Below are 9436 nucleotides of genomic sequence, written 5' to 3'. Positions count from 1 at the left end.
ACACACCTGGCTCAACTTATTATTTGGTTGTTGTTTTCCATGTGCTATGACAAAAGTGATATCCAGCATCTGCTCATGCCATGCTTCCCTCTGCCATCATGAAATAATAAAAAAACTTTCCTCCCATTTGTTAATTTTGGTTGGGTGCTTTATCTCAGCAATGAGAGGGTAATTGCAACACTTGTGTTACTATGTAGATGCAACAAATTATATTTATGTATTATTCATTCTTTACAAGACTATTGAAAGATATAGATTTCTATTACATTATATTGTAAAATACTTCACCCAGATCGACTCACATCAATTTTAAAATGAACTAGAAACTCCACTTTCTTGTAATACTGTTTTCCAACTAAATAAACTGAAAAAAAATCTCACCATAGCATCCAAAATATAAGCTAAAAATTAAGCTATATCAATACAAAAAACCATGAAGTACATAAGTTATTGTTAGAATTTTTTCTGGAGGTCATAGGAATAAATTGTCGTAATGTATAAATCATGTCTCACAAGATTAATAGTCATAAAGTGAGGTATTTTTTGACTATTTCTGTGTTTTACAATATAAATGACTAATAGTTACATCAGTTATCTGTCTAGTCATGCAGTCAATAGCAAAACAGAAAATGCATAAACAATAGATTTTTGAATGCAAGAAAACTGTTGTGATAGTTTTTTTTTTTTTTTTTTTTAGAAAAGCACATAAATTGTAATGAAATTTATTCTTTTTTGGTTTTTATTTCTTCTTTCACACCATCATGACTGTAATGAGCAAAATATTTTTATTGTATTGAGAGGAGGTCAGAGGAAGCGGGGATTACACGCTCTTCTGTGCAAGTCTGCTTGTTTACACTCAGCCCCCAAGCACAGGTATGTGAGGTTAGCAGAGGATCCCCGAGCAGCGGCCTGACTCCAGGAACTGGGGCTCTCGAGACCGTGCTTCATGGTCACCTCCGTCGCCTGGGGCTTCTCACCTGCTATGGCAGGTGCAGACCAACGTCATTCCTAGGATATGTCCTAACTGGCTTTTTGCTGAGACTTGAGAGTCCCTGGCACTCTTTGATGTTGTCCACCGAGCCCTTTCCATCTCATCAGAGTATGGGCAATACCACCAGAGGCCCTTGGTACCCACAAACTTAGTGATCAGACAACAAGGCAAGGGGACTCCTGAGCACCATCAGTTTTTATCTTTCGCTGTTTGTCACTAGGAGGGAATGGCACTCTCTTCCTTTGTGTGTGTTTGTATGTAGATATGTGTGTGTTGGGGGGGGGAGGTGTTAGACCAGAGGCTGATATCACGTGTCTTCCTCGATTACTCTTCACATTATTTATTGAGGCAGGTCTCTCACTTGCTCATGCATTGGACTCGTCTAGCCAGCCAGCTTGTCTGGGGAACCCTCATGTGCATTTGGTATGTATATGGGTTCTGGGGACCCAAACTCTGGTGTTCATCCTGTCCAGCATGAGGTTTATCCCCTGAGACATCTCCCCAACCCCTTTCTAGCATTGTACACATGAAAATGAGATCCTGTAGTTTGTGGCCTAAAGGAAGAGAAATGGACGTGAGGCCAGATATCACCTGGGTTGGGTGAAGAAAGCATGGCTGCTGGTCCAACCACTGGCTCAAGTTCTGGAATGGACGCATCACTCAGTTGCTGGATGCTTGAAAACCTCTGAAGCAGAAGGGTAGCTTTAACCCTTCCAACCCCTGGGATCTGCTGTACAGTTTGAACCAGAGAGCACAGAGCTTCTCTTCCTGAGGAAGGGGTTCCTGCTGGGCTCTCTGACTTGCTCTTGAACCAACTGGACAATGAGACAGGTTGCTTCCTTCTGACTGGCCACTGGAAGCAACACCATCCCCAGGTCTAACACAGTAAACTTCTGGACCTCTGAGAAGTATTTTTCACTCATTCCTGTTTTTTCAACAACTACAATGCCCTGAAGAGTACTAGAATTTCTAACATGAACCAGTCGCTTTCTGTAGCTATTCCCAGCCACCAAATCAGCTTCAGTAATATAAAGAATGCAAGATCTGCTGGATAGGTAAAAATCTGCCAGTGCCACAACATCCTCAAAGATTAGTTTAATTTTTCCTTGCATCTCCTGAGCCAACTGTGACTCCTGCCATTTCTCATTAGCCATAACGTGCCCTAAAGGCATGTGCACTGGGCCTGTGCCATCAGTGGGGTTCCAGTCCATGCACGGCTTCTGAGGCTGGAAATCCAAGTCTGCACTGGAGCAGGCTCTAGGCACACGGTTCCACCAGAAGCCAGGACCTCTTTAACAGGGTCTTCTTTGGCATCTGCATGGGTCCTGGCGCCCGGTGTGGGCCTGTGCTATGGCCAGTCTCAAAATTTATTCTTTGAGAAGAGAATAATAAATGTCTATGGCATTAATGTTTTAAGCAGGACTTTAATATAGCAAGAACACTAAACAAAAATTTTAATTATGTGATAGAATTAACAAGTAAACCACAATGCCATCTTCATATGAAACATAAAAGCTGTCAAGAATACCTATGGGGAAAATAACTAAAATGATAAGTCACTATATATTACTCAAGAAGTAAGGTTATGCCAATTTCTCTAAAGTTATTCCTTACAAAACCATTAAATTAAATGTATTTCAAAGTTTAGACAAGTGTAGTAAAACATCTATGTTATTTTATTTAGTATTCTATTTTTCTAATTGATAACAATAATAAGCAAATGTTTGATATTCTCCAAGTGCAAGTCACAATATTTTCTGATTTCCTGTGCTAAAAGCTATAGGTTTTACAGACTGAATCCCTTCTCTAATTTTACATGTAGTTTTAAAAATTTGGAGTGCTCACTTTGAACTCTTTTGTGTTTTTTTTTTTAATTTTGCTCTCTATCCCAACAAATATTTTTACCTTCTTCCAAAGAAAGAAATATTTTATGACTGAGTTAGTATAGAAATTTGTACCCTATCCAGTTGTCCAAAACTCATAACTGCTAATACAGGGAGAGGTGCAATGACTAAAAATAGAAGACAGAGAAAGTATCAAAGACAGAGATGAAGGATAAAATGTATATGCAGGACTTGGAAAGCAGAACAGTTTGATGCTGAAATGTCACACTTGAGCTCGAAGGGCACATTGTAGAAGCTCTGAAAAGAACTCTTTGCATTAAACCTAAAAAAGTAATTACCAAAATTTGAGTTGACCTTAGGACTTCCAGGTTTGTTTTTTTTTTTTCTTTTAGAATTAAATATATTGAGCAAACTTTGGAGATTGTTACTAGCAAGACTAGACTGAAAAGAATGATCTACTGCCAACTTCAATCACAGGAAATGACAAATATTACAAATTTAGAAGATATATATATATATCAATCAGCTGGTAAATGCCCACTGCCTTGGTATGTTTTATTAAAAAGTTGAAAAAATGAATTAACATAATACTAAGCTTTGGTGAAAGTTAAAATAAAGGTAAAATGAAGTTATATTACTACATAAAATAATATTGCTAAAATATACACTATGAGAACAATCAGGTTTTAACATAGGAGGTACCCAGGGGTCTCTATTTACTGTGTGATCTATGTGAGCCACAACTACAATGGACTGGTCTGGATAGCTAATTCTATATTAGTCTTCATTATTATAAATATTGCAGACATATCAGGACAGTTAAGTCTCTCATAGAATATCTGGCCTACTAGGTAGAGTGTTTCCACAAAGAATACATGTCTCTACTTTTTCAACATAAATGTAAAGACACACTTAAGGATTTATTTAACTGAACTTGCACTTCTGCCTGGAGTTCCATCTTTAGCATTTACCACTTCCCTTATTTATCTTCAAATGACTCCAGTCTTCTTACTCAAAGCCAACAGGTAAATTGGGTTTTATGTAGCATGATACATTGCTAAAAATATCAGGATAACCAATATAGTATCTTAGTTCTAGAATAATTTTTAGAAATAATGATAATATTCAGAGGGGACTGAAAATACTTAACAATGAGATTCTGGTGACATTGCCATTACTTACATAAACAACATACCACCAAAGAGGGTGCCAGGACCTTAAATAAAGCAAAGATAATTAGCTGGGTGCCAAAAAACACAATTCATTCTCAAAGTGTAAAAATGTTAGCATATTATGACAATAATTAAGAAGCAATGCCTAATCAAGCCTGTTGTATGTGACTATTATTCTACATTGGTGTGAACACTAATAAATTTTGAATTTCAAATGAAAGATGCTGAAATACATATGGAATCCGAAACAAAATTCCTTCTATCTACATTGGAAGGTTAAGATGCTATTGTGTGAGTAAAGTGTCCCTCATAGACCCATGTGTTCTAACACTTTACCCTAGCTTTTGGGGCTATATGGGAAGGTTGTGAAACGTTGACGATGAAGTAACTTCCTAGGTGAGGTAGGTCACTGAGAGCAGGCAGGCCTTGAGGTTTTACAGCCCTGCACTACTTCCTGTTTTTCCTTTGCTTCCTGGCAGTGGATATGATATGACCAGCCAGCCTCCTGCTCTCGATGGCATGCCTTCTCTGTTGAAGGAGAACTAAGAGAAAGGTAAATTTTTATAGTAAGTCAACCAGAGAAAAAAGGGCCAAAGAGAACAAGGAGATACCACCTTGCCAGCCCTGGCAGTTCTAGAACCCATGTCTGATCTAGTTTCATCCAAGAAGGCTACAAGGAACACTTCCCATCAGGAACTTCTTTCTTCTTCCTAAGCTCAGCACACCTGGGTCACCCCTTGATATCACAAACCCATAAGGTCTGTCCCTTATATATCTTAGTCATGGAAAATCTCATTCTAGTTGGATGTCTGACCGCCCAAAATGGGCCTGGCCTGTGTGTGTTACTATCTTGGCACTTCATTTTCTTGGCTTCAGACTTTATTGGTCCTTGCATTGGTAAACTCTTCCCAGTTCTGTAAAGGAGAGAAGGGATCAGGTCTTTGCCTGTATATTTAACTGCTCACTACTTGCTTTCTATATGTCTCCATTCTCCCTTCTCCTTTTATACCTGAGCAAGAAGTAAAAATCCCTTCTGGGTTGTGTTTCACAACCAGCACTTTCACTGAATTCTAATTCTTCCTAAAATAAACATTATTATTCATAATATATGCTTCTTTGAGTCTTTTTTTTTTTCAATTCTATCTATATCAGATAAGGACCTAAAAGTTTGGGTTCACAGGCCTAGGAATCCCTCCCTGAACCCTAACTTCCTACATTACTTCCATGATAACCTATAGCCCCAGGAAATAATAATTAATAAAAATCCATCTTTTCTTAAACTGCTTGATGTCTGGTATTTGGTCCCAGCAAATATTAATGTAACTAATACATATATTATGATTTTAAATAAGTTCTCTTTATAGATATTGAATTTATCTAAATATTTAGTAGCATATATTAGTTGACTAGTCTGATAATTAATTTAAACTTGGAATATGTGTATAACTTGTATATGCAAAATATTGTCTTAAACATTTCTTTTCTCCAAGTTCTTCTCTAAGTAAATTTACCTATTTATTTTGGTGCATTTATGATTTTCAGATAAAATTGGTTCCTTATAGCAAAAAGTTGAAAGTAAAGGAATTTTCCAGTTTTGTGTCTCCATATTAGGACATTGAAGCTCATACCAAATCCAATAACTTTGAAAATTACAGAATAGGAATTTCAGAAAAAGATAGTAAAAATTAGTCAAAGACAGTAAATGAAGACTGTACTATGGAGAAGGGAATACGATATATTTTCACTGAGAGTAAATCCAGGAGGATTGTATCAAGAAATATATTCTGAGACTTGTATGGACCTGGACATACTAGGCAATGGAACAAACAAGCTGAAGAAACTGAAGAGAAATCTCTCAGCAAGGAAATAGTGCCAGGGTTCAGCCCTGGCTTGAAGGAGGGTCCCCGAAGAGAGGTGTGAAAGGGAGCTGCAAAATAACAACTCAAAGTCAAGTTCTGGTGCAAGCTGACAGGCTAAGGCTGAAGGCAGCTGAGTTTTTCCATCTTTCTCTTTCAGCTTCTCTGTTTCTCTTTTTTTTTTCCTTTTCTATTTTTTTCTTGTTTTTTTTTCTTTTTCTCTTCTTTCTTTTTTTTTTTTTGTCTTCTTCTCTGTTCTCTGTTTTTCCCTCTCTCTATGCTTTCATGCTTCTATGTTTCTTTGCTGCCACGACTCTTAGCCCCAGTCTTTTATTTTCTGATCACGTCATGCAAGAACAAACTTCAAGAAAGGTACAATTTCACAGAATTCATAGAAACTTTTTGTTATTCCTTTTTATCAAATAATTCCATAATTATTCACCTCAAGTAAAGTCGTCAGACCCCTATAATGATTAACTGTTTTCACACTTTGCCCATGTATGTGTGGTCAAGCACTTGCGATTTCCTGAACTTCTACTTTCAATTACTATATTAAAGGTGAGAGGCCAAACATCCACAAATGGGGCTTCCCATCATTAATCACTGATGCAGTATATCCATTTATCCTTCAATAAGTTATTTTGAATTTTCCTTTTCATGTCTCTCCAATATTTAGACTTTGGTCCCCCCAATTGAACTCTTTCTGACTTCAGTTGTTTTTCTGTACGGATTCTTGGTAAAGAGTCATAGTTTGCTGCAATTGCCACCATTCAGAAAAATTAGTCATAGAACAATTTTTACATCGGTCCAAGAGGTTCATTGTTTCTCCCTAAGTGTACTGTACTCCATGCCTGACTTTAATTAATGCCTTTAAGGAAAACAATTACCTCTGACCCATTTTCTTGTTTTTCCAATTCTATGCCAGAGCATCTTTCAGATACATTGACCAACACTTCACTAACACCAATTTTTACTGGAAAAGTAAACTTAGAGATTGGGACACCAAGTGAAAGACAGACAAAGACAAACATTATACAGAAAACCACAGATATCTGTGGCATAGAGAGCCAAATATATTTCTATAGAGGGGAACTGTGTCATGCAGCTCTTCAGCGCTCAATTCCTCATGATCCTGAAATGGCATGCTTGCTGTCTCGGGCAAAATAACACCTTTAATTTGCCAGGGTAAAATTGTGGAAGGGAAGAAAGGACTCAGCGTTCTATGGTCATACCTGGACAGGGCTGCCATAGGATGGCAGAGTTATGTCCTTCTCAGTGTGCAAGCCCTGGATTCAAACTGCAGCACCAAAACAAAACAAAACTAAAAGGTTGGTCTTTCAGGATGAGGTTAAAAAAGTGTTTATTTGCTGTCCTCTTTCTACTTCTGAATAATTGCCACAAAACTTTTTAAAAAATGTTGAATCATCCTAAAATATTATCTGACCCCCAAGCCACAGAAACTGATTTCCCAGGATTTTGTAATTAGAAAGTAAGCTTGTTGTATTTGAAAACTCCATTATCACAGTTTTTCTTATTTCTTACATTCTCAAAAGGACCAAGTTAAGATAATAATTGAGGGTGTCAGCTTAAATTTCAATGCTTGGAAGTTCTACCCAATGAAATATCAAATTATGATCACATAAGGGGTTATGAAAAGGAAGAAATTATATTTGGGCAACTAGATGGTGATAAAGCCTGCCTGAGATATGGGAACATAGCCTTATGGAAATAAGCAAGATTTGTTCCTCAGAAAGTTGGACTACCATGTACAGTCAGAGTTTTCCTTTCTCCTTTCCCACTTCTCACCATATTGTTTCTTTTTCTTCTCTAACCACTTTGAATTTCACCATGCAAGAATATGAAAATGTATGTGTGGTCTCATTTTAAGTGATGCTTCATTTATTTCACACAATTTATCCATGAATCCTATTGACCATATGCTATTCCACAAAGCATAGTTTATTTGTGATAAAATTCCTAGAAGTAAAATTATCTAAATAAGTTTGCATTTACATATTTATTTATATGTTTTCCAAAGAGTTTAACTTAGACTAATTCACATGCCCACTAATTTTTACACATCTTAGCCAGTATAATATTTATTCAAGTATTTTAATTTTTGTTCTAAGTTGGTAAAAAGTGATCTTAATTCCAGTTTAACTTGCTAATCACAAGTGGATTAGACCATGTTTCCATGTTTATGAATCTTTTTGATTCTTTCCTTGAATACAGTCTTCATTTCTTTTGTCAAAAATTCTATTTTGTTGTTGTTGAGGTAGGGTCTCACTCTAGCCCAGGCTGACCTGGAATTCACTGTTGTCTCAAGTCTCAAGAAACCCTTGAATTTGGCTGGAGAGATGTATTAGTGGTTAAGCTCTTGCCTGTGAAGCCTAAGGACCCTGGTTAGAGGCTCGATTCCCCAGTAACCACGTAAGCCAGGTGCACAAGTTGGCAAATTCATCTGGAGTTCATTTGCAGTGGTTGGATGCCCTGATGAGCCAATTTTTTCTCTCTCTCTCTGCCTCTTTCTCTCCTTGTCTGTCTGTTGATCTCAAATAAATAAATAAATAAACAAATAAATAAAACCAAAAAATTAAAAAAAGAAAGCCTGGAATTCATAATGCTCTTCCCACTTCTGCCACCCAAGTGCTGGAATTAAAAGTGTGTGCCAAGAAGACAGGCTCTAATAGATTTTAAAATATTTCATTCTAATCATTCACAAAATTCTTTACAGAATAAGTCCCTCTATAAATCTATGTTTTACTTTTATACACTTCTAAACATGTTTGTTTAACAATTTTAATGGCTTTAAGACTTTGGGTTATACTAAGAAAAATATCATTTCAAACAGTATTTTTTAAACACATTGCTCATTTTGGCTAATAACATCACTGTGTTACATATTTTCCTGTTTGAATGTTTGACTCATCTGGAATTTGTGTCTGTATGATGTGTGATACAGTGATTGAATATCACACTTTTTCTCTGGAGGACCACTCTGCTGCAGGAAAACCCACATTTCTTGAATGGCTCCTGCTCTCCAAGCTTACTCTTCTGGTTGAAAAGGTTCCCTACTTCTTGGCATTTCTATTTCAATGGTTTCACTGTTGAGTGTGGAAAGTTGCTCAAAACAGAACAAAACAAATAAGATCTTCAAACAATGGAAGGAACATAATATTTAATGATGAATCAGTTACACTCTTCCAGCACTAGTTTTATCCCTGGTGGTTGTTTTAGATACTAGTTAGAATTTTTCCAGGCCAATCACCTATTATTTTCAGGACTGGAATGTGGCCCCTCTACACTGTGAGAACTCCTTTAGTGTTTGGTCTTTTTTTTTTTTTTAATTTTTTTTTAATTTATTTGAGAGCGTCAGACACAGAGAGAAAGACAGATAGAGGGAGAGAGAGAGAATGGGCGCGCCAGGGCTTCCAGCCTCTGCAAACGAACTCCAGATGCGTGCGCCCCCTTGTGCATCTGGCTAACGTGGGACCTGGGGAACCGAGCCTCGAACCGGGGTCCTTAGGCTTCACAGGCAAGCGTTTAACCGCTAAGCCATCTCTCCAGCCCGGT

At 37.2% G+C, this 9436-nt stretch overlaps 1 pseudogene; it reads right to left on the bottom strand.

Moving 5' to 3' along the window:
• Positions 1–1578: 1578 nt before the first annotated feature.
• Positions 1579–2202, bottom strand: LOC101617365 (annotated as a pseudogene).
• Positions 2203–9436: the final 7234 nt, after the last annotated feature.

This window comes from Jaculus jaculus, chromosome 3 (genome assembly GCF_020740685.1).
Source record: "Jaculus jaculus isolate mJacJac1 chromosome 3, mJacJac1.mat.Y.cur, whole genome shotgun sequence".
Lineage (NCBI taxonomy): Eukaryota > Metazoa > Chordata > Mammalia > Rodentia > Dipodidae > Jaculus > Jaculus jaculus.
The sequence above is the reverse complement of the archived record's forward strand: the minus strand, read 5'-3'. Positions and strand labels throughout refer to the sequence as shown.